This window comes from Castor canadensis, chromosome 18, assembly GCF_047511655.1.
Source record: "Castor canadensis chromosome 18, mCasCan1.hap1v2, whole genome shotgun sequence".
NCBI classification, from domain to species: Eukaryota; Metazoa; Chordata; class Mammalia; order Rodentia; family Castoridae; genus Castor; species Castor canadensis.
In genome coordinates this window covers 28,901,754-28,926,646 of record NC_133403.1, presented here as the reverse complement: position 1 = coordinate 28,926,646, position 24,893 = coordinate 28,901,754, and the positions used below count along the sequence as shown (strand labels likewise).

The window sequence follows — 24,893 nt, the reverse complement described above, 5'->3', positions numbered from 1 at the left end:
ATAGGAATGGAAAGTGTTTGTTTGAATGTGGGAAGATTTGCCCACAGTTGTCCACCTACCCATCCATCTACCCATCCACCCATCTACCTACCCATCCATCTGCCCACCACCTATCCACTCACCCATCCAACCATACACTACTTACCCATCTACCCACCCATCCACCCATCTACCCATTCATCCCATCCATCCTTCCATCTGCCCACCCACCCACCCATCCATCCACTCATCTACTTATCCATCCTACCCATCTATACATTCACCCATCCATCCATCCATCCATCCACCCATCCACCCACCCACTACCTGTCTACCCATCCGTCCATCCACCAACCCACTACCTACTCATCCACTCACCTACCCATCTATCTGTCCACCCACACATCCATCCATCTGTCCACCCACCTACCCATCCATCCCATCCACCAATCTATTCACATATGCATCCATTCATCATCTGTGGTTTCTGACGTCAGTGTTTGCTCAGAATCCTCTAAGTGACTACATATTCTGTGCTGAGCACTGAAGATTTAGCAGGGATGTCCCAGCTAAGTCTTTGTAGAGCTCATGGTCTAAAGAGGAATCAGGAAGCCAGGGCTCTGGAGGCACCTTAGTCTGGGCTCTCTGCAGCCCTTGCTCCTTCCTGGGAGCAACTCCAGTGCCTCCTCACTGGGCTGTTGTGAGGATCAAACGAGGTAAATGTGACAAAGCCTTTGCACAGAGCCTGGCACACCACAGTCACTGGTAGCTCTCTTCCTCCTTCACTTAGAACAGAGCTGCTATGGAAGAAGCCAGGAGCCTCGGGACCCCAAAGAGGGTGACCAATCATCCTGGTTTGTCTGAAACCAAGAAGTTAATTTTAGAATGTGGGACTTCCATTGCTAAAACTGGGTGGGTCTCACATAAATCAGCACAAGCTGGTTCCCCTAATCCCAGAGGAGGTGTTGGCTCAGCTTGGAATGATCTAGAACAGGGAATTGGCAAATCTGGCTCACTAGCTGCTTTTGTAAATGAAGTTTTATTGGCACCCAGTCATACCACTCATTTGCATATTGTCTATGGCTGCTCTTGAGCAGTAGGCAGGTGGCATTGCTACTTAATATCACAGACGGTATATGAAATGCAGATAAGGCTCCTTACTGGAAAAAAAAATGTGCTGAACCCTGAGCTAACGATCCCAGCCAGGGTTCTGAGCCATGGCCAAGGGAGAGAAGACAAAGGCAAGTAATCAATGAACTTGGTTGATTCCTCGTGGATCAGGTGACATGGGTTTCCATCCTCTGCAGGGGAGGAGCCCAGAGGGTCAGGAAAGGCCAGCAGCTCCTGAACTTGTGAGCTGGAGAATTCTTAGATGGAAAGACAGGGACGCAGAGAGGGAAGACACTTCCCAAGGCCAGCTAGACAGTGAGAGACAAGTGACATCTGGACATCTGGGAGGACAGCTGTGTCCCCTTCCAGCGCCAACATCATGGTGTTTGTCGTGTCTAAATGTTAATGTTTCTGGCTCAGTGACCAAGTACTGTATTGTTTGCTGACTCCTTTAAGTTCAGCACTGTCCTGTGAGTATGAGGCAAGAAGTGCTCTTAAGTGGGAAGTGAAGATACCCTGAGCAAATCCCTTCCCTCCTGTGAGCTAAGGGATCCCTGTCTCCACTTTACAGATGAGAGCACTAAAGCTCAGAGAGGCTTATTCACTTGTCCAGGGCCACACAACACAGCCAGTAAGTGGCAGAGCTAAGGTTTGAGCCCAGGTTCATCTCACCCCAAAGTCCACGTCTCTGCTGTGACACCACTGTCTTTCTAGGTGGAGGTGATGAGCATTTGAGGACCAACTCAAGAGAAATTCATCCCTTTCTCTCTTCTCACTTAATAAGGTGGAAATGGCCAGAGTCGGGCCAGGGTCCACCCTCCCTGGGCTTCAGGGCTGCAAACCTGGATCTGCTCTTGAGGCTGGTGGCTGGGGAATACAAGTGGCTCTGAGCAACTGGGAGCCCTCTACAGGACAGAATGGCAGATGACCCAGGTGCATGTGGGGGCCTGAGTTTTATAGGCTCTGATTTTCCAGGTTCATAGAAACACCCTGAGCCTCTGGGAAGCTGGAGCCACACCTGTTCACAGTGATGAATAGTGGCCTGGAGGCTGCGGGTCACCCATGTCACTTCCTGTCTTTTTATTTCGGTACTGGGGTTTGAACTCAGGGCCTTCACTTTGACCAACTCCACCAGCCATTTTTGGTGATGGGTTTTTTTGAGACAGGGTCTCATGCACTATTTGCCCAGGCTGGCTTTGAACCTTGATCCTCCTGATCTCTGCCTCCTGAGTAGCTAGGAATATAGACATGAGCCACTGGTGCCTGGCTCACTCCCTGTCTTGAGTCACCTCTGAGGCGAGCCCCACTCTGTTAACGTGGTCCTCGTCTTCACAGAGCTCTCAGATGTATCACCATAGAAACTATAGGCCATTTATCCTGGAAACTCAAGCATATATAAAACAAAACAAAGTAGTGCAATTTAACTGCCAGCATCCGCGTGGGGAAAGAGCCACTGTGTCCTCGCTCAGAACCAGCTTCCTCCTCCTTTGCGCACCATTCTTGTGAGCTCAGTGACCTCATTTCCCAGGACGGGAACATACAGAAGGAGCAAAGGAGAAGTGTGTGGGACGGTAGAAAAGGCACAGTGGGAGCAGCCAGGGAACAGCTAGCTGACAGGCTGAACAGGGTGCTTATATAAAAATAAGCATAGAAACAAAAGAATCACCAACAGAAAATTAGTGGAGGGGGTCAAATGACCCCGATCCCATCTCAGTAGCCTGTGCTCAGCTTCATGTGATAAAGACAGAGGGACGCTTGGCCTCAGCGATATCCCCAAGAACAGTTGAGCCCTGCTGAGCAGGCAGCAGCAGGATGAGGAGTCAGCACTGTGGTCCCGTGGACAAAGGAACCCGTGCTTCTGTGGAAGAGCCCAGGTGTCTGGAAACTTCTTTTTTGCATGGTGTCAGGTAGGTGACATCTGACTATACCCAGAAGAAGATGTAAATAACCAAAATCCTTCCTAACACTACAGCCTTCTTGGGCTTCTGTTCAGGACCAGTGGGGACCCGAACTTGCCAGTTTCTATAGCTTCCTCAGATCAGCTGGTACCTCCAATAGGTTTCCTCTTTGTACTTGAGTGACTAACTTGGATTGTGAGCGTATTGCTGTGGCCCTTCACCTGTCTGCGCAGCCATTCACAAATCTGGCACTCCAGTAGTGGGTGCCTGCTTCCTGTCTGAGCTTCTGGGTCCTGTGCTGGGAGATGCATTCGACTGGGTGGAGCTGGTGGGGCTGTCTCCTGGGAGGAGAGGAGAGGCAGGTGCTGGAATGGCAGCACTGTTGACCTGCCAGCTGTTTCAGGAGACAGAGCTGACCCATGTTAGGTAGGTGTTCAGTGTTTGTTGAGAGACTGAATGAAAGAGTTCTATCCTTCATGCATCTGTGAGAGGCAGATCTGATTATTATCTAAACTCATAATTCTTGGGTCCCAGGCTGAGAGCAGCTGCCTCAGTTTTACCACTTAAGGAAAGAAAATAGGAAGGTGTGAGTTTCTTCCTGGATCCTTCCCTGGGCTTTGGAGAAGGTCTACCTCCCAGTAAAGTTTAATGGTTGCATGGGGAGGAATTAGTTCTTTTCTTTTTTTTTTTTTTTTTTTTTCACTACTGGGGATTGAACTCAGAGCCTTCACCTTGAGCCACTCCACAAGCACAATTTTTGTGATAGGGTTTTTTAAGATAGGGGTCTCGTGAACTATTCGCCCTGACTGGCTTTGAACCTTGATCCTCCTGATCTCTGCCTCCTGAGTAGATAGGATTACAGGCGTGCGCCACTGGAACCCAGCAAATTAGTTACTTTTAGAGTTACTATGGCTAAGTGGCTTGTGGTGATCTAGAAGGTGTTCTTGTCTCCAGTTTTATGTCAGGTCTTCTGACTTGGGGACTTTGAACAGAGCCCATACCTTGGCAGAGTTCGTCCAACTCAGTTTGGGGTGGGGACACAGGGCAAGGGTGGGATGTGCCCCAGAGTAAAGCAGTGAGAAGTTGTGTGGTACAGGAGTCACTGGCACAAGCTCTGGACTCTACTGCTTGGTGTCATGGCCCAGACTCGTCTCTTGCTTGCTGTCTGACTTTGGGCAGGTATCTAATCCCTGTGCCTCAGTTTTCTCATCTATAAAGTGGGATGATAATAGCTTCTGCCTAGGACTGCTATGAGCACTTAATAATTAATTCACATAAAATGCTAGCACAATGCCCGGCTCAGAAAAGTATTCGTCATTATTATCATTTTATTTTTATTTTTAATGGGAAGAGAACAAGTTCATGTGAAGTCAGGACAGGGCACAGCTGATTTTTAAATAACAGAAACTCAGAGACTGGCTGGAGCCAGTAGTGGCTGGGAACCTAGCTTAGCAGTGAAAAGCTGTGATGGGAGGTGAAAAGACACATTAACTGACTGGGACCTTGGACCCGATTCAGGTCATTTCCATGGGAGGAGAGAGAAGGATGAGTTTCTTCTGAGGGTTTCCTCAAATGCGCATCACCTCCACCTGGAGAGAGTGGTGTCACAGCAGAAAGGAAAGGAAGGGAAGAGTGCCCAGACAGACCTGGGCTCATACCTCATGTCTGTGTGACCTTGGGCAAGTGAATGAACCTCTCCGAGGCTCAGCATAAAGTGGAGGCAAAAGTCCCTTAACTCACAAGACCCACAAGGATTCAGCAAAGGAATAGAAGGAAGCACTGAGGACTCTGATCACCATTCTGTTCTTCAGTTTTCCCATCTGCGAAAAGGGACGGTGAGCCCAGCACTGTCACAGAGGTGATGTGACCTCATGTCTCGAAAGCTTTCAGCTCAGAATAGGAGCAGGAAACCCAGCATGGGTTAGGGAAACGGTGACGCAGCTGTAGCCATGTCCTAAAACAGCTGCCCTGGGTCCACTCCTGGCTCTGCTGCTCCTGAGTGGTTGTGGACTAGGACTTACCTGCTGTGTGCCTCAGTTTTCTCTTTTGTAAAACTGAGATGATAGTGGTCATACCTGTTGGAAGATTGTGTGACAATTCAGTGACTGGGACAGGGTATGGCATATGGCCCCAGTTATGTCAGTGCCACCAAGTGGTCTTCTTACTTTTCCCAGCGGCTTTCATTTCACCTGTTGGAGGTGGGTCCCAGCAGAGGGTGAGGACAGCTGGATGAAGGATAAGGTGTGGGGACTCTCCCGGTATCAGGTCTATCCCCATCAACCACCCCAGGATCTTCCATGTCTTTTATGCCCACTTGCTGCTCTGCCTGTCTCACTGCTTTGAGGAATTAGATCATTTTAGAAGATCAGTCTGAGTCCTTCAGAAAGAGCTGGGTGGTGGCTTCTCCATGGACCTCCTTGGGTTTTTCTGCCCCTTGCTCCCCATCACCTCTGGGTAGACTTCTGCTGTTCCCACATGGCCTGTCAGTCCTCATCACAGTCCTGCAGGATCTGAGCTCACTGCCCCTTCTCACAGGGCTTGAGGTATCCCAGGAGCAGCCACCAGTTTGTCCACCCCTGGCCATTGCAAAGATGGTGCTTGTCTGAGGTCTTCCTGAACTGGCAGGTGACAGAGCTAGGACTACAACCTGGACCTTCTGCTTCCTGCGCTTGACGGTCCCACGCCCCATGATTTTCTGCTACTTTCGTGTGTTTGAGCGTCCTGTGGCCGCTGTAACATATGACCACAAATGTACTGACTTAAACAATACCGATTCGTTCTCTTGCAGTTCAGAAGGTCTAAAATCTACATTGGACCAGCAGGACTGTGTTCCTTATGGAAGCTCTGGGGAGGATCCACTGCTCTGACTTTTCCAACATCTTGAGGCATCGCACCTTTCCTTGGCTCTCAGCCTCAGTGCACTGCCACCCGCGTTTAGATGGACCATATTTTCTCTGCCTCTACCTCTGAATTTCCTGCCTCTTTTGAGGACCTGAGTGAGGCTCTTGCCAGCCATGTTTGGCCTCAGGAGATTGGTGTGCCTCTCCAGGTCTTCACTTTGTGATGAAATACACACAAGGCTGGGGATGTAGCTCAGTGGTTGAGTGCTTGCCCAGCATGTGCAAGGTGCCAGTTTCCATCCCCACCCCTGCAAAAAACCTCAAACAAAATACACACTCAAGATCTGATCACGCTAGCCAGTTTTTAGAACAGAGTTCAGTGACTGTGAGTTCTTTCACAGTTTGTTGTAGGAACCGTTACCTCCTTCCATCTCCATCACCATCACTTCCAGAACTTTCTCACGGTCCCCACTGAACACCAACTCCCCATCCTCCCTTTTCCTGGCAGCCACCTCTTAGCTTTCTGTCTGCAAATTTGCCACTCTGGGAACCTCATGTGAACAGAATCACACCGTTGTCCTGTGACTGGCTGATTTCATGTATTCCAGGGTCATCTATGTGGTCACATGTCCTTTCTGAGACAGGAATATTCCATTACACACACACACACATTTTCATAGATCACATTTTACTGATAATCACTTTTGGGACGGGGGGTCAATATTGGGAATTGAACTCAGGGGCTCAGGCTTAGTTCCCTGCCACTTGAGCCACATCCCCAGCCCTCATCCCCAGAATGCTGTACAGATCTACAGGTGGACAGACTGCCAGACCATTTGGAGAGCATGGGCTGGAGACTCAGACACAGCGCAGGAAAGGTCCCAGGTGTTGAGACAATCATGCCATCCTAGTGCCACAATGCCCATCCCTCCCAGGTGGACCCATTTGCTTGTTCAACTGTTTGCAGGCCCTGTTAGAGACAGTGGAGAAAAAGAAGACAGTGTAATAGTGATTACATATAATTACCTATAATTACGGCAAAACGAGCTGTGGTCCCATGGGCACATGCTCCCGGAAGGAAAGTAGATGAGGCTAGGGGATACATCATTGGAACGGCAGGCTTCCCAAGAAAGGGAAAAGGAGCTGGGGTCTGAAGGAGGAAGCGGGAGTAGGGTCAGCCAGGTGAAGAAGGATGGGAAGAATATGAGTCAGAGGAAACAGCATGTGCAAAGGCCCTGAGGAAGGTAAGAGAGTGAAATACACCAAAAGGCATGGACACTCGGCTTTTTTTTTTTTTTGCAGTACTGGGACTTGAACTCAGGGCCTACACCTTGAGCCACTCCACCAGCCCTTTTTTGTGTTGGGTGTTCTTGAGATTGAGTCTTATGAGCTATTTGCCCAGGCTGGCTTTGAACCACGATCCTGATCTCTGCTTCCTGAGTAGCTGGGATTACAGGGGTGAGCCACTGGTACCTGGCTGGGCTTTGAAGTAGAAAGGAACTGGTGCCCAGTAACCTAGACGGCCCTCAGGGTGTTGGGCCTGAGAATTCTGCTATTTTATTATTTTTCCAGTAGTGGGAAGCTGATGAGCATGAGTAGTGGGGAGAAGTGAGATGATTCCATTAAGCCCTGACCAGAGCAAGAGGAAACAAGCCTGCCTGACACCCCCATGCACCCCCACTCTGCACGTGGGGAGGGAGCCCACCGACATCTCACAAGGAGCCTCATTACACAGAGCGCAAAGCAAGCACGCAGCCTTTCCAGGGAGCAGAAGCCTGCAAGCACCCACGCCTTAGTCTGTAATCTGCTAAAAACCCCATCTTCCTCCCCTGTCACCTGGTGGCCCATGGCTATTTTAACTTGTATTAGAGAATTTTTTTTGTTAAAAGAGCGCTTTTTTTCTTTTTGAAAAACAAATCCCAGCTGTGTTTTGATAAGATAGAATTAAAAATGGCACTGGGGAAATGCCACAGAAAGCTTTGATTTTCTTCCTTATGGTATATGAACTGATTTAAATAATAATTATATGTTTCATTTCAGAGCACCTTCTTTCCCTCCCACCCTGGCCTCCCCAGCACACCACAAGGCACCAGCAGTTCTGAGCACGTGCAGTTTCAAAATTCCCAGCTCCTGGAGGCAGGGGACAAGACTGTGGAGACCAAGGACTCTAATCTAACAGCTTGAGGCACAGGACAGAGCTCAGTGTAAATGCTGCCAGTTCACTCAAAGCCGGTGGCTTTGAGTCTTTTGCCTCAATGTCTTAACCCTTGATTACACATAAGTAATGTGGAAATAATGACAGTGTTCACCTTCTTAGAGGTTCTTTTGGTCCTAAGTGATAGAAAGCTCAACTTAAATAGCACTACCTTCTGCTGTTCTCGGGCAGAGAAGGGAACACATTGACTTCAGTAACTATCAGTCAGCTTCAGACTAGGCTGGATCCAGGAACTTGACAATGCCATAGGTCTCTCTCTCTGTCTCTCTTTTCCTCCCGCCCTTGTCCTTTTTGGCACTGTTGTTTTTGTTTTGTGTTTTTCTTGTGGACATCATTCTCAGGCTGGCTCTTTTCTTTGGGACACAAAACCCATCATCAACTTCAGACATACATTACAGCAGCTGCAGACCCAGCTCCAGCAATTCTGAAACGGAGACCTGTGGCCTCCTGCAAACAACCGCAGTTGCTGGAGGCTGGCGTGAGGTAGACTTGAATCACCCTTTGTGGCTTCCTGAGCCACAAATACTGATAGTAGGGAGGGATGAGTCCCCAGGGGACTTTAGTTAACTAAAGAAGGGGATGGCTACAGTCCAGATTAAAAGGGTGGATGGACAAGCCATCCTGTCCCCCTCTCAGAGTTCTAAGGACAGGAGACAGAGTCCATGTTGCTCCCACCATGGAGGGTGCTCAGTGACTGCCACCAGCTGCCACCTTGACTGTTGCTGTCCTGGCAGTCATGCAGGCCAGGCTGGGGCTCTGAGAGTATTTAAGGCACTTGGAGGCATCCCGTGATCTGGTGGTTCGGCCTGGACAGCCCACTAACCGCAGGTCACCTTGGACTGGTCGCTCCCTTCCCCTTTTGGCTGACAAAAGCAGCTGTTCTTAACCAGGGAGCCTGGCTCCTGTGTGTTGCTTCTCCACTGAAAGCAACCATGGCTCAAAGGGTGCAACCTCCTGGGGCAGACAGGTCCCCAAGGCAAGTGACAGTGCACAGTTTGTCCAGCCCAGCCCACTCTTTCCACACAAGGATTTTGGCCCTGGGTAGCCACAGGTGTTCTTTTTAAATTTTCATTAAGTGAATTCCAAGGTCATAAGCAAAATCTACTCAGTGACCAACATTGGCCACCCATTTATGCAGATTGAGAACCAAGCAGGGGAAGCAGTGTGGGAACTGAGTTAGACCTTGGCTTGCTAAACAAGGCTTTCCTGTGTGGCTGGGCCCATTCCACCTGACCCAAAGAGCACTGGAGAGGAGCTTGGGTGACATGTCATGTGCTTCCCGCAGCAGCCCTTTGATGGCCCCAGAAGGACCTGGTTTACTCTGAGCTACACCATTTGTGTATGGGATTCAGCCAGTATGGCTGCTTAGAAGCAGTTCGTTATGTTGCCTGAGATGATGAATGTTCTCTCTGATTTCCAGCTTCACACCATTGATTTCCTGGGATAAAACTCCTGCAGAGGCTGAGATGGGAATTTAGTCACTGTCCCCCACAGGGAGGGCAGTCCTATTCTGGCTGTCCCACTTCTCGCTGTGTGGCTGAGGGTGAGTCACTTGCCCTCTCTGAGTCTCAGCTTTCCTGCCTACAACACAACCACTCTGGAAAAAATTTGGAGGCTTCTTAAAAATCTAAACATTGATCTACCTTATGATCCAGCAATACCACTCTTGGGGATATACCCAAAAGAATGCGACACAGGTTACTCCAGAGGCACTTGCACACCCATGTTTATTGCGGCACTAGTCACAATAGCCAAGTTATGGAAACAGCCAAGATGCCCCACCACTGACGAATGGATTAAGAAAATGAGGTATTTATACACAATGGAATTTTATGCAGCCATGAAAAAGAATGAAATCTTATCATTCACAAGTAAATGGATGGAACTGGAGAACATCATTCTGAGTGAGGTTAGCCTGGCCCAAAAGATCAAAAATTATATTTTTTCCCTCATATGTGGACATTAGATCAAGGGCAAACACAACAAGGGGATTAGACTTTGAGCACATGATAAAAGCGAGAGCACACAAGGGAGGGGTGAGGATAGGTAAGACACCTACAAAATTAGCTAGCATTTGTTGCCCTCAACGCAGAGAAACTAAAGCAGATACCTTAAAAGCAACTGAGGCCAGTAGGAGAAGGGGACCAGGAACTAGAGAAAAGGTGAGATCAAAAAGAATTAACCTAGAAGGTAACACACATGCACAGGAAATCAATGTGAGTCAATGCCCTGTATAGCTATCCTTATCTCAACCAGCAAAACCCCTTGTTCCTTCCTATTATTGCTTATACTCTCTCTACAACAAAATTAGAAATAAGGGCAACATAGTTTCTGCCGGGTATTGAGGGGGTGAGGGGGTAAGGGAGGGGGCGGGAGAAGTGGGGAGAAATGACCCAAGCATTGTATGCACATATGAATTAAAAAAAAAAAGATGCACCCCTGAAGCTCTGTACAAAATCCCATGGGGATCTGACTGACCGTTGTCACCTCTTCCAGACTGTCTCCTCAGGGCCAGGGACCTGAGTGGCACTTGTTTGCGCCCTTTCCTCAGCTCACACTCTAAGCCTGTCACACGCATGCCACAAAAGTTGTGAAGTTAAAGGAGGCCTCAGGACCCTCACACAGCCCTGGTGGAAATGCAAAATCTCACAGCCATGTTGAACAGCTGTGGTGTTCACTAGCACAGTGCAGCCTCCATGTGGACAGACACACTCCACAGAAACGACCACATGTGTTATTTTATTTTTCCCACAATACACCCGAAACCGCTCAAGTGTCCATGAGGGCAGAATGCAGAAGTAAACTGAGGTGTAGACCACCGTGAAACAGTACACAGCAACAACAATGACAACCTTCAGTGCACACCGCAAAAGGACATGTCCACGCCAGGCAAAAAAGAATGTCAAGCGAAAAGCCAGACACTAAAAGCACATACTGCTTATAAAAAGCTCAAAATCAAAACTAAACTGTCGTGTTTCAGATGCTCACGTGCTCAGGTGGAGAGTTCAGAAAGAGAAGACTGTAGCAGGAAGGGCGTTACCTTGAGCAGGGAAGGAGGAGAGGAGAGTACAGGGGGCATGTGGGGTGCTGGGGATGTTGCTTTTCACCATGGCTGGTGGTGCCATGGTATGCGTTCATTGTATAGTCATTCATCAAACAGCACATCTTCCTTTGTTGTCCTCTTGTGTTTGTGGGTCATGAGGCCTATGAAAATCTGGGTCTCCATAGATAATTAACTGTGGGGACCTCACCCAGGCCCTGTGCACAGAAACACCCATTGACATCCTGGGGGTTTGTTGTTGTTGGGGAATGGAGGTGTTGTTGTTTTATTTGCTTATTTGTTGAACCCAGGGTGGCTTGCAACTGTTGATCCTCCTGCCTCCCCCTTCTGAGTGCTGGAAATACAGGCTTTACCTGGCTTTACATCTTGTTTTAAACCAAGTTCAACTAGCTTTGGTGCATGAAATCCTAATATGAAGTGGTGTGTGTCCCTTCTGCCCCATAAGCCCTCCAGTGATGAGAAAACAAGCCCAGTATCTTTTGTCTTGGCCACCTGCCCAGCAGACACAACTGACCCCCTTTCTAGAATGTGATAAGGTTGGGGGGAGGGGTGTACATTGCCGCAGAAATAAAAGAAAACAGGAAAAAAGAGAAAAATAAAACTGGAGACGCCTTGTCAAGTCTCTAGCCTTTCAGGGTGCCAACAGGCAGGGAGATAAGCTGTCCTGGGTGGTGGGTCAGGTGACAGGCTGGGCAGGGCTCCTGCCTGGAACAGAGGGGCCCAGGCCAGTGAGCAGGCAGCCAGGTCTAAGGAATTGGATCTTTGTGCTTGCAGCCCTGGTTGTTCTCCCAGACCTGGATCTTCCTTCTGTAGATGAGAGAGGGTTCTGGGCTCTGCCCTTGAATCTGAGCCCTGGCTGGCAAACAGCAACGCTATGGTTTTTATAAGGCCTTGAAGCTCGGATCAGGCTGGATTGGGGTTGGAGTCTTCCAGAGGGTCCCAGAGTTGAGCCAGTGGGTATGGACTATGACCCCATTGGGGATGACTTCATCCTTCTAACCACTCAAGAAACATTTACCGTCATGGTGATCCTAGCTGTAATCCCAGCTATTTGGGGAGGCTGAGGCAGAATGATCTAGAGTTCAAGGCAAGCTGAATGAGGTTAGAGACCCTGTCTCAAAAACAGAAATGCAAACAAGAGGGGTAGGGTTGTGACCCAATGGTAAAGCACTTGCCCAGCTTGCACCAGGTCTGGGTGGGGGTGGGGAGGCCCCTTGTCCTTTTAATCAGAGCAACCAACTGGTTTTGTTTTGCCTGGGATTTCACGTCCTGGTCCTGAATGTCCCACCATCTGGGGACCCCCCAGTCCCAGGTGACCCCTGGAATGGTGAGTGGAATGTTCTGTGGCCCACCCTCACCAGCTCACAGCCCAGCACGACCTGTCCACACTTTGCGAGAGGAAGCCCGGGGTGGGGGGAGGAGATTTCTCCTTACCTGGCAGATGGCATGTGAACTGAGCCTTTGGAGAGGAGGAGAATCAATCAAAGGACAAGGGGACCTGGAGGGATGATATCCTGGTGGGTCTTAGAGTCACCATAGGTGTCACCAGGCATGGATGGGGATTGGGGAAGGGAAACAGTGGGATTTTCCCTTCCAAGACTTTCCTGACTGCTGTGTGGAGCACAGAGGAGGGACTGACAAGGAAAGGAGGGCAGAGGATAGACCCCAAGAGTGAGAGCAGGACAAGAGTCATCTTCAGCTTCCTTCTCTCCTCCTAGGAAACTCAACTCCCTCCCATTAATCTGTCCCCTGCCTGGCATCTCAGTGCCATCCCTGCTTTGTCTGTACTTTGGTCACCTTCTAACCCGAAGGACAGGGTGTTTACTTGGCTCTGGAGCAGGACTTTGTAACCTTGGCCCATTCTGAGCCCAGTTCTTCTTTGTTGTGGGGAGCTGTCCCGTGCGTTGTCGGATGTTCCCTATAGCAGCACCCCTGGTCTCCACTTACCGGATGCCAGTAGCACACACCCCTCCATTGTGAGGACCAAAAATTGTGCACCATCTTGCAGACCTTGCCCAGGGCCTCTGGCAGTGGGGCTGGAAGCGCAATGACTCTGAGTGGAGAAGCAGAGAAGCCCTGTCCAGCTGCACTAGAAGGCAAGTCCAGGAGGGCTGCGGTGTCTGTGTCCCCACCACAGCCCAAATGCTAGGAATAGTACCCCTGCATGTTTGTTGAGTGAGTAAGTGAGTGAGTGAGAGAATGAATGAGGGAGTGAGAGAGAAACTGAGTAAGAAAGAGAGGGAGGGAGGGAGGAAGGGAGAAAATGAGGGTGGGAGTCAGGGAGGGAGGGAAAGAATGAGGGAGAGAGTGAGTAAGTGAGATAAAGAATAAGGGAGGGAGGGAGATAGTGAGTGACTGACTGAGTAAAAGAATGAGGGGAGAGAGGGAGGGAGGGAAAGAATGAGTCGGGGAGGAGGGGAAAAAGTAAGGGAGTAAGAGAGTGAGGGAAGGAGTGAGAGAAGGTGTAAGAGAGAGAGAGGGAGGGAGGGAGGGAGGGAAGAGGTAGGGGCACAGGAGATGATGGCTTGGGCTGGGGACATGGAGATGAGGCAGTGTAGAAGGAAGGGTGTGGGAAGTAGTTCAGTGGTAGAGTGGGATAACAGGTAAGGCTCTTGGGTTGGGTTTCTTGGGACACTTTGCCCACCTGCTTTATTATCCTCTCTAGGCCTCAAACTCCTTTCATCCTATGCCAAGAGTCAAAGACTTTAAGTGACGTGAGTAAAACTCGCACAGTAATGAGTGGTAGATCCAGGTGGAATAGAGTCTTTGGAGGTCAAGGTTGGCCTGTACAACCTTGACTATTCAGGCACTGTGCTAGAAGATGATGGTTCATACCTCCAAGGCCTCTAACTATGCAGGAGCTGGCTGTTAATCCTGTTTATTCAAACTGGACTTCTGAGGATCAGAGAGGTGGAGTGAATTGTCCAGAGTCACACAGTTGGAGTGGAGCCCACTTGTGTGACTCCTTTAAGCTGTCTTCAAGGCAGGGTAAGGGGCACAACCTCTTTCAGGTAACAGGCCTCCCCCTGTGCCTTGCCTTTCCCTTCTGTCTAGAGGGAGAGGAAAATATCAAAGGATTCCTCACTAACATGTTAATTCTGGGAAGCTTCACTTCAAAGCCACTTGCAGGAGACCCAGTGAAATTCACAAAGCCTCCTGGTCATGTGACAGCTCTGGTGCAGCCTTGAACTCCTGGCCAATGGATGGGCAGAGTCACAGCTGATCTGCAGTCGAGATCCTCCACCTTGCAAACCTCTGAGCAGTGGCAGGGGTTTTCTTTCTTTTTACCCACAGACTCTCAGTGAGTTTAGTTAAACCCAGATGACAGCAGTGGCTTTGCAGAGGGGGTGGGTTTATCTCTCCACATTTATATACCCCCTTTTTTTTTTTGTGGTACTGGGCTTGAACTCAGGGCCTTCACTTTTGAGCCACTCCACCAGCCCTATTTTTGTGATGGGTTTTTCAAAATAGGGTCTCATGAACTCTTTGCCCAGCTTGGTTCGAGCTGTGATCCTCCTGATCTCTGCCTCTTGAGTAGCTAAGATTACAGGCCTGACCCACCAGTGCCCGGCTACCTCCTCCCTCTTTGTGGAAACTTCCCCAGAGGCCATCCTGGGGGCTTCAGTATGGTCAAAACTGTTTGGCTTCTGGGCAACCAAGCTCTATGTAAGGAAACCCCATGAAGAGCCCACTTCACAGATGAGGAAACTAAGGCTCCACCTTCCGTGCCCAGCCTTAATGGAAGGGCAGATGGGTGCTCTGTGGAGACAAAATGTTTCATATACCTCTGGATTTACGATATGCCTGGCCGAAGAGTTGGTGCTCTTAACCACTGCACAGTAACAGTAATAGTCATAATGACGTGTGCTAGGCAGGTTGCAAACGGTCCCATTTTATCTTCACAACAGCGCCAGGAGGACTGGCACCATTTCCCCCACTCACAGGTGGAGCACTGAGACTGGGGGGGTGAGCTGCTTTGCCAGGGCGGGGGGGGTGTCATGCAGTGTGTGGCAAAGCCAGGGTTTGAACCTGGGTTGTGTTCTTACTCTTTTCTCCTCTTCCTCCTCCTCCTCCTTCTTTTTTGGCAGTGTGGTATTTGAACTTACGGCCTCTGGCTCAGTGGGCAGGCACGCTCTACTATGTGAGCCACAGCCCAAGTCCTTTTTGCTTTTGTTATTTTTCATGTGGTCTCTCATTTTTACCTAGGTGGGCCTCAGACCATGACCTTCCTACCTCTGCCTCCTCCTGCCTCAAAGGATGTGCTCTTTCTTTACTACTTTGCCATTCTTCCCCTCTGGCCAGACAGTTGGTAAATAATACATAAATCATTTTAAGGAAGGTAACTGACCTTCTCAAAGGGAAAGGCTGGAGTGTTATAGGAACATAACACACAAACCATGTTCATTTGGGGCATCAAAAGGGTTATTCTAGCCAGGCCTAGTGATGTGCACCTGTAATCCCAGCACTTGGTAGGCTGAAGCAGGAGGATGGAGAATTCGAGGCCAGTCTGGGCTACATAATGAGACCCTGTCTCATAAAACCAAAAAGGATGACGACAACAACAAAACCAAAAGGGTCATTCTGAGGAAGAGAAGTGGAGGCTGGGGTGGGAAGGACGGATGAGCTTAGACTGAGGAAGGACATGCCAGGGTGAGATCGACCTCACAGTGTCCTATAGAAGAAAGAGAGACAGCGTGGCAGACACACATGCTGTCTGGCTGGGAAGCAAGTACAGAGGTGAAGGGGGGAGGTGAGCAGGTCAGCATAGGCAGCAGGTACTCAGCAAGCTTGGGATCTGGGACCTTGCGTCGGTCTTCCGTTAAGACACCCTTCTGCTGGCCCTGCATTTCCTTGGGTGCTGGCCCAGGCTTCAAGTGGTGTGGGTGTCCCCAGGCCCAGTGTCCCCAGGTAGGGCAGGCCCCTGGGCAGACCTCTTGAGAAGCTCTGGAAGAAAGGCCCTGGCTGGAGCCCAGGCAGCCTCCTTGCTGTCTCCAGAAGGCCCTCAGCCTGAACGTTCACCCTCTTTCATTGGACCCCAACTTCTCCTTGATCTGGGCTGTTGCCACCCCAAGAATGGTTCAGGCATACACCCCACCAGTGCCCAGCTTCTGCTCAGTCAAGGTCCAGCCTGGTTCACCTTCCAGGCCTCTCCACCGCCCTCCGACACCTCCTGCACATTGCCTCCTGTGAGGCCTCACCTCTCCATCAGACTCCTGACCTATCTCCCATTGCAGGGCTCCTGACCCTGGCCTCTGTTAACAGCTGGGGCTAGCTCATTCCTTGCTGGAGGGGTAGGGGGACCATCTTTTGCACCGTAGGATGTTAACAGCGTCCTGGGCCTCTACCTGCTATGTGCCAGTTGCACCTCCTTCTTAATTAGGACAGCCAAACACTCTCCAGATGCTGACAACATTGATCCCTTAGGACCACTGTTTGGACAAATCCCAGGGGATTGACAGCCCTCAGAGACAGGAGCTCTGTTGGCCAGGAAAGGGAAGAAAGATTGGTATAGGGCAAAACATGAACAGCACAAGCCTCCTTGTCACCCCTTGTAGAGGCTGAAGATCACGGGTGGGTGGGCCGAGTGCATCCTGACCCACCTTTCTTTTTATACCTGGGGAAATCGATGCCCAGAGGAAAGGGACTTACCCAAAGTGCAAAACCAATGAGAATCAAAGTCAAGATTCGGATCTAAGCTTAACCCTGCCCAGTTTCCCATGCCTCCTCATCCATGCAGCCCTCCAGGCATCTCCCAGAACTCCCTCTGCACAGAAGTGCCACATAAATACTCATGAGCCAAGGCACTCGCTGGGGACTTTTCCACTAAAGAACTGATCTCCTTCCCTGTCTGATCTCTAAGAGTTTTCAGAGATGAAAACCCACTTTACAGGGTTATGACCAATTAATTGCTGTCTTTGGTAACACTTCTCATCTTTTTCTAGAATGTGTGTTTGCCTCCCCTGAGATCAAACCAGTTCTTTCCAGAAATTCTTTTCCCTCTCTCCCTGCCTTCCTCCTGCCCACACTGGGGCCAGAAGGGAGAGCTGCTCAGTGATAAGAGAGTCATTGGCCACCTCCTACGGGTTTCACTACCCTCCTGGGTCCAGCTCAAGGCAAGGCAGCAGCTGCTTTGGTTACTCTCACAATGAGAGCATTTAGCAGGTCTCCCCTCCCCCCAGGGACGCGCAGAAGAAACTGAGAGTGATGCACAGGAGTAAGAGGCCTAGCCAGCTCTGATTTCAGAGATTTTCAGAAAGTGCCCCTGCGTGGCTTCTGTTTCCCACTGGCAGGCTTGATAGAGAATGGTGGCCAAGGAAGGACAAAGTTAGAGCCCATTCAGCCCAAGGCAAGAATCCAACCTGAGCAGGGCAGGGTGGGGTGCCGGGAGAACAAGGGCTCTGTGTGCTGTTGGACACAGGGATGGGAGCCCTGGGCTCCCACAGGCTCCAGTCAGGCGCTGGCCTTAATCAGAAATATGTGGTGTAGCCAGATAAATGTGGGGTGGGACACATTGAACTTGACATAGCGTTTTCATGGTGAGCCATGTGCAGGATGGTGACTGAGTCCCCTCTTCACAGCTCCAGGGTAAAGATAGCCCCTGGGAATTAACTAGGCCTATCCTAGAAACCTGAGGACTTGGATTTTCCTCCCCTGAAGGTATGATGGAGCCCCAGGAAACAGTCACAAACTCAAATGCCTTTGGGGGCCAGGCAGGCAATGGCACAGACCTTGGACAGTGTGCGCAGTCTGTTCTTGTCAGGAGGTTCAATACCAGAGCCAGTGTGCCATGTTTCTGTCACAGGTACCAGCTGAGTGCCTCAGACAAGCAACTTGAATCTCCAGGCTTGGTTTCTCCATGCCTAAAATTGAATTAGCCCTAATATTTACCTTGAAGAGTTACTGTGAGAATCAAGGAGTTAAACACAAAACACTCGGAACAGTGCTGGTTCAGTTTATCTTTCAAGCGAAGCAGGAATTCTGGATTCGTGTTGAAAAACTCCCCAATTGTTGTGTGTTGGGAATGAAAAATGAGTTAATAAAAACTGCTCTGGCTCTATGCAGCCCACAGCCCGTGATCCACCTTGGCAACCTCTTGGCCAAGGGTTTAAGACAGACTTGGGCTCCAGCGCTGGCTCTTCCTTTCCTGGCTCTTGACCTTGGACAAGCAATGTAACTTGTTGAAGGCATATCTGCATCCTTTGCAGCATCCATGGAGATTTTGGTGCCAGGCGAGGGCTCGCCCAAAACGTGTGGGAATCACAAGGGTGGTACAGCACCCCAGAGTTAATAACTGTGGTTCCTGTTACCACTCCAGGCACGGAAAGGTAAATGGCAGGAACCTTGGGAAGGTAGCTATGTGGATAGGGCCACAGCCTCATGTTCCTCAGTAGAGGGACTCCATCGAGAAGGAGAGAGAGAGAGAGAGAGAGATTGAGATATTGAGAGAGAGAGAGAGAGAGAGGAGCTGGGGAAGAATGAATGTCCTGACCACCTTCTGCTGGTGCCAAGCTTATCACATCAGAGCAGAACCCCACAGAACACCCCTGGCCAACAGCAGGGAAGAGAAGGGGAAGAGCGGACCTGGAGGGGGAAATGGACAACAGCCAGTGGATCTGAGGAGCGAGGCGGTGTTCGGCTGCTGCCATGCTGTTGGAAGGCTGTCCTCAGCCTTGGTAAAGCAGGATGCTCCATGCACAGGTGTAGTGATAATCTGAAGCCCTTGCTGTCACTGGAGTAGGGCTGTCAGAGGTCCTGAGAGGGAGGGTGGAGGGCTCTGCGTGAGCTGAGTGGGTAAATGGTCCCAGGGAGACGGATGTTGATGGGTGTATAAGTTTCCTCTCCCTGCTGTAACAAAAACTACCAACTTAATGACAGTACCAAAACCAACCAAAAAACAGCACGCATGATTGAGTCCAGAGACTAGAAGTCCAAAATGGGCCTTGCTATTTTGATGTCAAGGTATGGACTGGACCAAGTCCCTTTGGAAGACTCTAAGGGAAAACTAGTTCCTCACCTTTTCCAGCTTCTAGAAGCTTTCTGCCTTCCTTGGCTGAGTTTCCCCTTCCATCTCCGAAGCCATCCATCACAGCAGTCTGGGCTCGCTTGTCATCACCTCTCCTCTGGCTCTGATCTTCCTGCCTCCCTCTTTCCTTTCTGAGGACCCTATGATGACATTGACCCTGGATCACCCAGACTAGCCCCCCCATCTCAAAATCCTGAGCTCAGTCACAACTGCAGGTTTTCCTTTTACACGACGTGATGCAAACCCAATGGGGGGCATTTTTCTGCCTACCACAGAGAGGTGGTGGGAGGCATCCTAAGGAAAATAGCCTCCCAGGGTTGTGCTCAAGAATCTAAAATCCACCCCCCACCCTTCAAGTAACATCTTTCTTTTGGATTAATGGTATTCCCAACCTCTAGCACTTCTTGATCTCTCTTCAAGAATGTCCCCAGAGCCACATGTTTTTCTTTAAATGGATCTTAAATCAACTCACTATTTTACTCGGCTTCTTTCTAAGTGGCGATACATGTAAAATGGAGGTCTGATGCTCACTTACAATGCTTCCAATGATCCCCATTAAAATAACTGCACGGCCGTTGGCATTTTAAGGCAAGGCAGAGAAAATCCTGGTCCCAAATCCCAACCCGCAGTTACAAAAGAATTCTGAAGAGACCTGTGTTTGAGTTCTGGATCTACTCTGTGTTCTCAGCCAAGATTCATTCTTTCCTAGGGCCTCAGTTTCCTCATCTGTGTGATGGGGGCAATTCCTGAGGTTCTGTCCAGCTCAGATATGATGTAGTTTTTTCATTAGTTCATTTGTGAGTCCATAATGAGACAGGGATGCAGCCCAAGCAGGTTTTAACATGCATGGAAGACAGCTTGCCTATGTGGGAGCACTGTTGGGGCACGAAGAGGCCCACCTCGCTCTAAAACCGGATTTATTATTTTTCCTGGTACATATTTAGACCCATATACACATATCAGTCAAGGCTTTCAGGAGGGAAGCTAAATTTTTTTCAGCCTTATAGTCGCACACCAATCCTAGAATAAGGACTTAATGTATTATCTGGTTGTTGATTGACTGGCAGAAGGAATGACAGTATGATTCACATGATCATCCAAGAGGTCAGTACTTACAGAAAGACTCTGCACAGTACTGAAAGTCTCAGAAAATTTAGTGGTGGGCAAATGGGCTCCGTGAGCCAGACAGAACTGAGATCAAACCCTAGCTTGACCACTTACCACTTGTGTGAACTTGGGCCTGTTTGAGCCTTAGGATTGTCATCAGTAATGGGGATAATACTTGGGAAGTTTGTGGTGAGATTTAAATGTGATAATCCATGCAAAGTGCGCAGCCTGCCTCATTTCCTAACACTCCCTAAATATGAACCGTTACCAATGCTATTTTGTTATCAGCCCACCTCCCACATTGTCTGGGAAGATGTAGATGAACTGATAAGACCTCTTGCCTCTCCCAACCATTCAGTACATACAGGATACTGCTGCGGACTCATATATGACGTGGTCCCGTGGTTTCTTTGAAATACTCACTGACACACACACACCGATGCTGTGTTCCACCCCGAACCAAGACGCCATCTGAGCCAGTTCTAAGATTGTTCAAATACAGCGTTTTGAAAGTGTTTGGAGATGCTTCCTAAGAGTTCATCAAAACTAATAATTTCACATGAACAGAAAACTAGATTCTTTTATTTGCTTTGCATTGTGCGACAGATCGTCAGATGGAGAGGTAAAGACGGCAGCAGAGGAAAGGGAGCCTGTAATCTGTGATGGAGCCTGGCCCTGCCACTTCCTACTAGGTAATCTGAAACTAACCGTTTAGCATCCCCAAACTGGTCCTCCTCTGTGTGATGGGTTTGTTTCCGGGTTAGCCAATTGGGTTAGCTCAGTCCCCTGCCCAACCAATGACAGCTGTTACAACCCTGAGAAGTGGCACATTGTCATTTCTTCCTAGATGTTCATTTTCTCAAAAGCTGGACCTGGTAGTATCGGAATCAACAGGTGATTTTTGGCTGGATGCAAACAGAGCCTTTCTAAGAATGGGTTGAAATCCAGCCCTGTCTCTGTATTTCGGGTCCAGCTCATGGAACAATCTGGTTTGGCAGCTGCTGACGTCCTTTGAGGCAGACAGGTGTGGGTGGGAAGTATCACAAAATCTATTTAAGCCCCCAAATTCAGGTGTACCAGAAATACCAACTTTCTTAACTAGTTTAGGTCAAATTCAACTTGGAATCTCTACTGAGTTGCAAGAAACTTAATCCTAGTTGTTACTAAAGCTCTCCATCAGGATGGAGGGATAACCCCAGGGCCTTACCTGTTCCCCTGGACCCCATCCCAAATGTTTCCTTCCTCCAAGTTTACAAGCTCTGCTGTTTCTGCACTGAGCTTGGAGCACCAGTACTGTGACCCACTTAGTATTTCTGTGCAGATGTTCCCTCGGTCACTGCTGGGACTTTTTTTTTTTTTTGACAACCTCTGACCTTTCCTTTGTCCCAGAGAAATCACCTGCTCACCAATAAGCTTTTAACAAAGTTTGCACTTTGTTAAAAGTGCAATTGATAATTTTACTTCAGCTTGCTGGGGTGTTCGTTTGCTTTCTGATTGTCAAGATAGACTTTATTTTGGAGGGCAGGTCTGTTTACAGGAAAATTGAGCAGAAAGTACAGAGAGTTTCTGTATCTCCTTTCAATCCCTCACCCAGCTTCCCCTATTATTGGCACCTTGCATGAGTGTGGGATATCCACAGCCTTTTGTGGACCAGTATTAACACGTTGCTATTCCTGAAGCCAGTTGTCTCTGTTAGGGGTCATGCTGACCTGTGGAAGTCACCAAGATGTGTCCATCTTCACAGTGTCGTACAGAATAGATCCCGACTCCCAGATCCTCTGTGTCCCCATTCGTTCCTCTCTTTCTCCTCCCGAGCCCCTGGCAACCACTGATCTTCTTATAGCTCCATAGTTCTGCATTTTCTATATATAAAAAAAATCTAATTTCTAAAAGCCGAATGGTGCACTGTTTTCTATAAAAATCCAAATGTCCAGTATCTCTTGACATATGTTGATATCCCAGGCCACCCTGGGCTAGGGCTGACTTGCAGGTGCTTCTCCCCACCTCTCTTCAGAGGGGTGTTGGCTCTTCCATTCTTTCTTCATGTCAGCTTACAGGTCACCCCCCCTTCTTGACCCCATAGGCCTTTACATTTGTGACTTGGCCTGGCCCGGACTCTCATAAAGACCAAGGCAGCCTCTCACTCGTGTACGGCTGACATATCTGTTCTGCCCATGTATTCCTGAGCCCACATGTCACAAAAAGTCAAGCTTCCTGCTTGAAATTAAGAAGAGAAATAAGATTCCCTATAACTTGTGGGAGGCTCATGGAAGCCACTTGAACACCCAACCACTGCACTGCCTAAGGCTGTACAGTGCCAGCTACCATCCTGTGCTCTCCATCTTATGTCCTCTGCACAGCTCATACCTCCTGATTACCCAAGGCTGTGAGCCCCAGAGTTGCTGAACACAAAGTCCCTAGGTGCCACCACAGCTCTGGGTCAATAATTTATGCTAATGCAGCAACTCACCCCACTCACCCCCTCCCTGGAGGGAGTCAGAGAACTGGACACCCAGAGATTAAATTGCCTCTGGAGTGTCTCAGGCAGGTAGCAGCTGCAGAGGATCATGGGAAAGGTTCAAGGCCAGAGCACACTGCCCAGACACAGGCAGAAAGGGGGCAGCCCTGTGTCTCTCTGTTTAGCTCATTGTCCTCATGTCCTCTTTCTCCCTCACCTGTTTAATCCACACATATTTATAGAGCACCTAAAACGTGCCAGGTACTGGAGAGAGCCATGAACAGACCTCTCCCTGCCTGCTTGGATCCAACATCCCGTCATTATCTTCCTTGTATCTTTGTGTCTAATACCTATACTCTCACCCCAGCGACCCTGATGCAGCTCACCTCTATGTGGCCTGCATACTGTAACATCCTCCACATGGCAGCCAGAGCTCTTCCTGAATCACAAACCACTGTGTAAGACCTGCTGTGGCTCCCCAGCACAATCACAACTCACCAAGCTGCAGTCGTCATAGCCTCTTTGCTGTCTCTGTTGCTGTCCAGCCTTTTTTCCTGTCCAAATAGGTGTCCTACCACCTCATTCCACCTCAGGTGTTCTTTCTCAGGACCTCATCTTCTTCTAAGATGTCACTCTGGATGTCTTCTGCATCCAGTCCTCCATGACCCTCTGTGCTTCCCCATCCAACCCTGATGGTGACCACAACCAATGTGCACCTCAAGCTTTCTGAGTACCCATCGCTGTACAAAATCCCTTGGTTATATGAATTCATTTAGTCCTTGAAACTCTTTGAGGTAGAAATTCCTGCTTACGTCCATTCTGCAGATGAGGAAAGCAGCTAAGCTGAAGCCACCAACACTGCAGCAGCCTCTGGCCACTGATGGTGAATCCTGGGGAGGCAAGGATTGTTTGGCTATCTCTGTCTCCCTAGCACACAGGACCTGGCACTGAGTAAATGCTCCCCAAACTCACAAGTGACAAATAGCTGTCTTGCTGAATAAATGCACTAGTGATGACAAGAGCCCCGCTCCAACTGCTGGCATTGCCAGAGTGAGGGGCTTTTAGTATTCTTAGACTAGGGGTTGGTTCTGCTCGTGGTGGAGGTGCAGAGGACATGTCTTCCTGTCTCTTAGAGCCCCTGATGGCTGTGGGAAGCTGATGGAAACAGAATCCAAAGGCTTGTATTGCCGGGGATGTTTCTGGCTGCAGGAACTCCTGGGTTCTCCCTGTGCTGAGATAAAGAGGATCTGCTTGACATTGTAGTCACAGCATGGCCACAGGAGAGCCAAGGCTCGCTCGTTACAGTTTAGAGTTAATTTAGAGTTCGGCTGGGCTGCTTGGCCTTGGGAGGTCCCCGTGAGAGGTTCCCGTGAGGCTGCTGAGTACGAGCTTCGTTCAGGACCCAATGTGAAAGTGAAGTGTGACTGTGAGTTCTGAGGGGCAGGGATGGGGACTCCTGGACTGGATTGGTCCTAAGACTCAGCACAGAGCTGGAGGGTGGGCGGGCAGGGCTGGCTTTCAATCCGTCCTGGCCTTCTGTAGTTATATGTGACATGATGTGATACGGTATGACATGATATATGATAACTATGATATGGTATCTGGCATGACTGCTGTGGTGTGTAACAGAGCACGTATTTTAAGGGTATGGTATGGCGTGATGTGACATGATGTGTCATATAATACAACACAACATAGATGCGCCTTGATTTACGCAGGTCACATCCTGCTAAGCCCAGCATAAGTTAACGTAGCCTATGGTGAAGACACACTGAATACACCTGACCTACAGAACACCCATCTCAGCGAGGCAGCCCACTGTACAGTGCTGGTTGTTCCCCCTTGTGGCCACATGGCTGACTGGGAGATGCTGGTGGCTGTGGCTAGCCAGCATCAGCAGAAAGGATTGCACCACATATCACTAGCCTGGGAAAAGATCCAAGTTCAAAACTGGAAGTGTGATTTTTTTTTTCCAGAATGCATATCACATTCACACCATCGTAAAGTTGAAATAGTGTCAGTGGAGTAATCGTAAGTCAGTGATGGCCTGTGTACTGTACTATGTTCTACTCCACTGTGCTGCACTGGAAGCCCTGAGGTCACAGGTGTAGATGAGTGAGGTCAACAGCACAAACTTGCAAGGCAGGTACCAGGGTGCAGATCCCAGCTCTGCCCTTGGCCAGCTGTGCAGTCCTCAGCTCT

The 24,893-nt window shown here is 49.4% G+C and overlaps 1 protein-coding gene across 5 annotated transcripts in view; it reads left to right on the top strand.

Annotated features, from left to right (window-relative positions):
- The window catches only part of Wscd2 (WSC domain containing 2), a 113,072-nt gene that overhangs the window by 5,340 nt on the left and 82,839 nt on the right, over positions 1-24,893 (top strand). Inside the window, exon 1 of one of the 5 annotated variants that reach the window (XM_074061368.1) lies at positions 20,847-20,925. The exons of 3 other annotated variants lie outside the window; for them this stretch is intronic. The gene's annotated coding sequence lies outside the window, so the exon portion shown is untranslated. Of the gene's footprint in view, positions 1-20,846; positions 20,926-23,541; positions 23,643-24,893 lie in introns of those variants that run through there. One more of the 5 variants, XM_074061367.1, reaches the window with a different exon arrangement.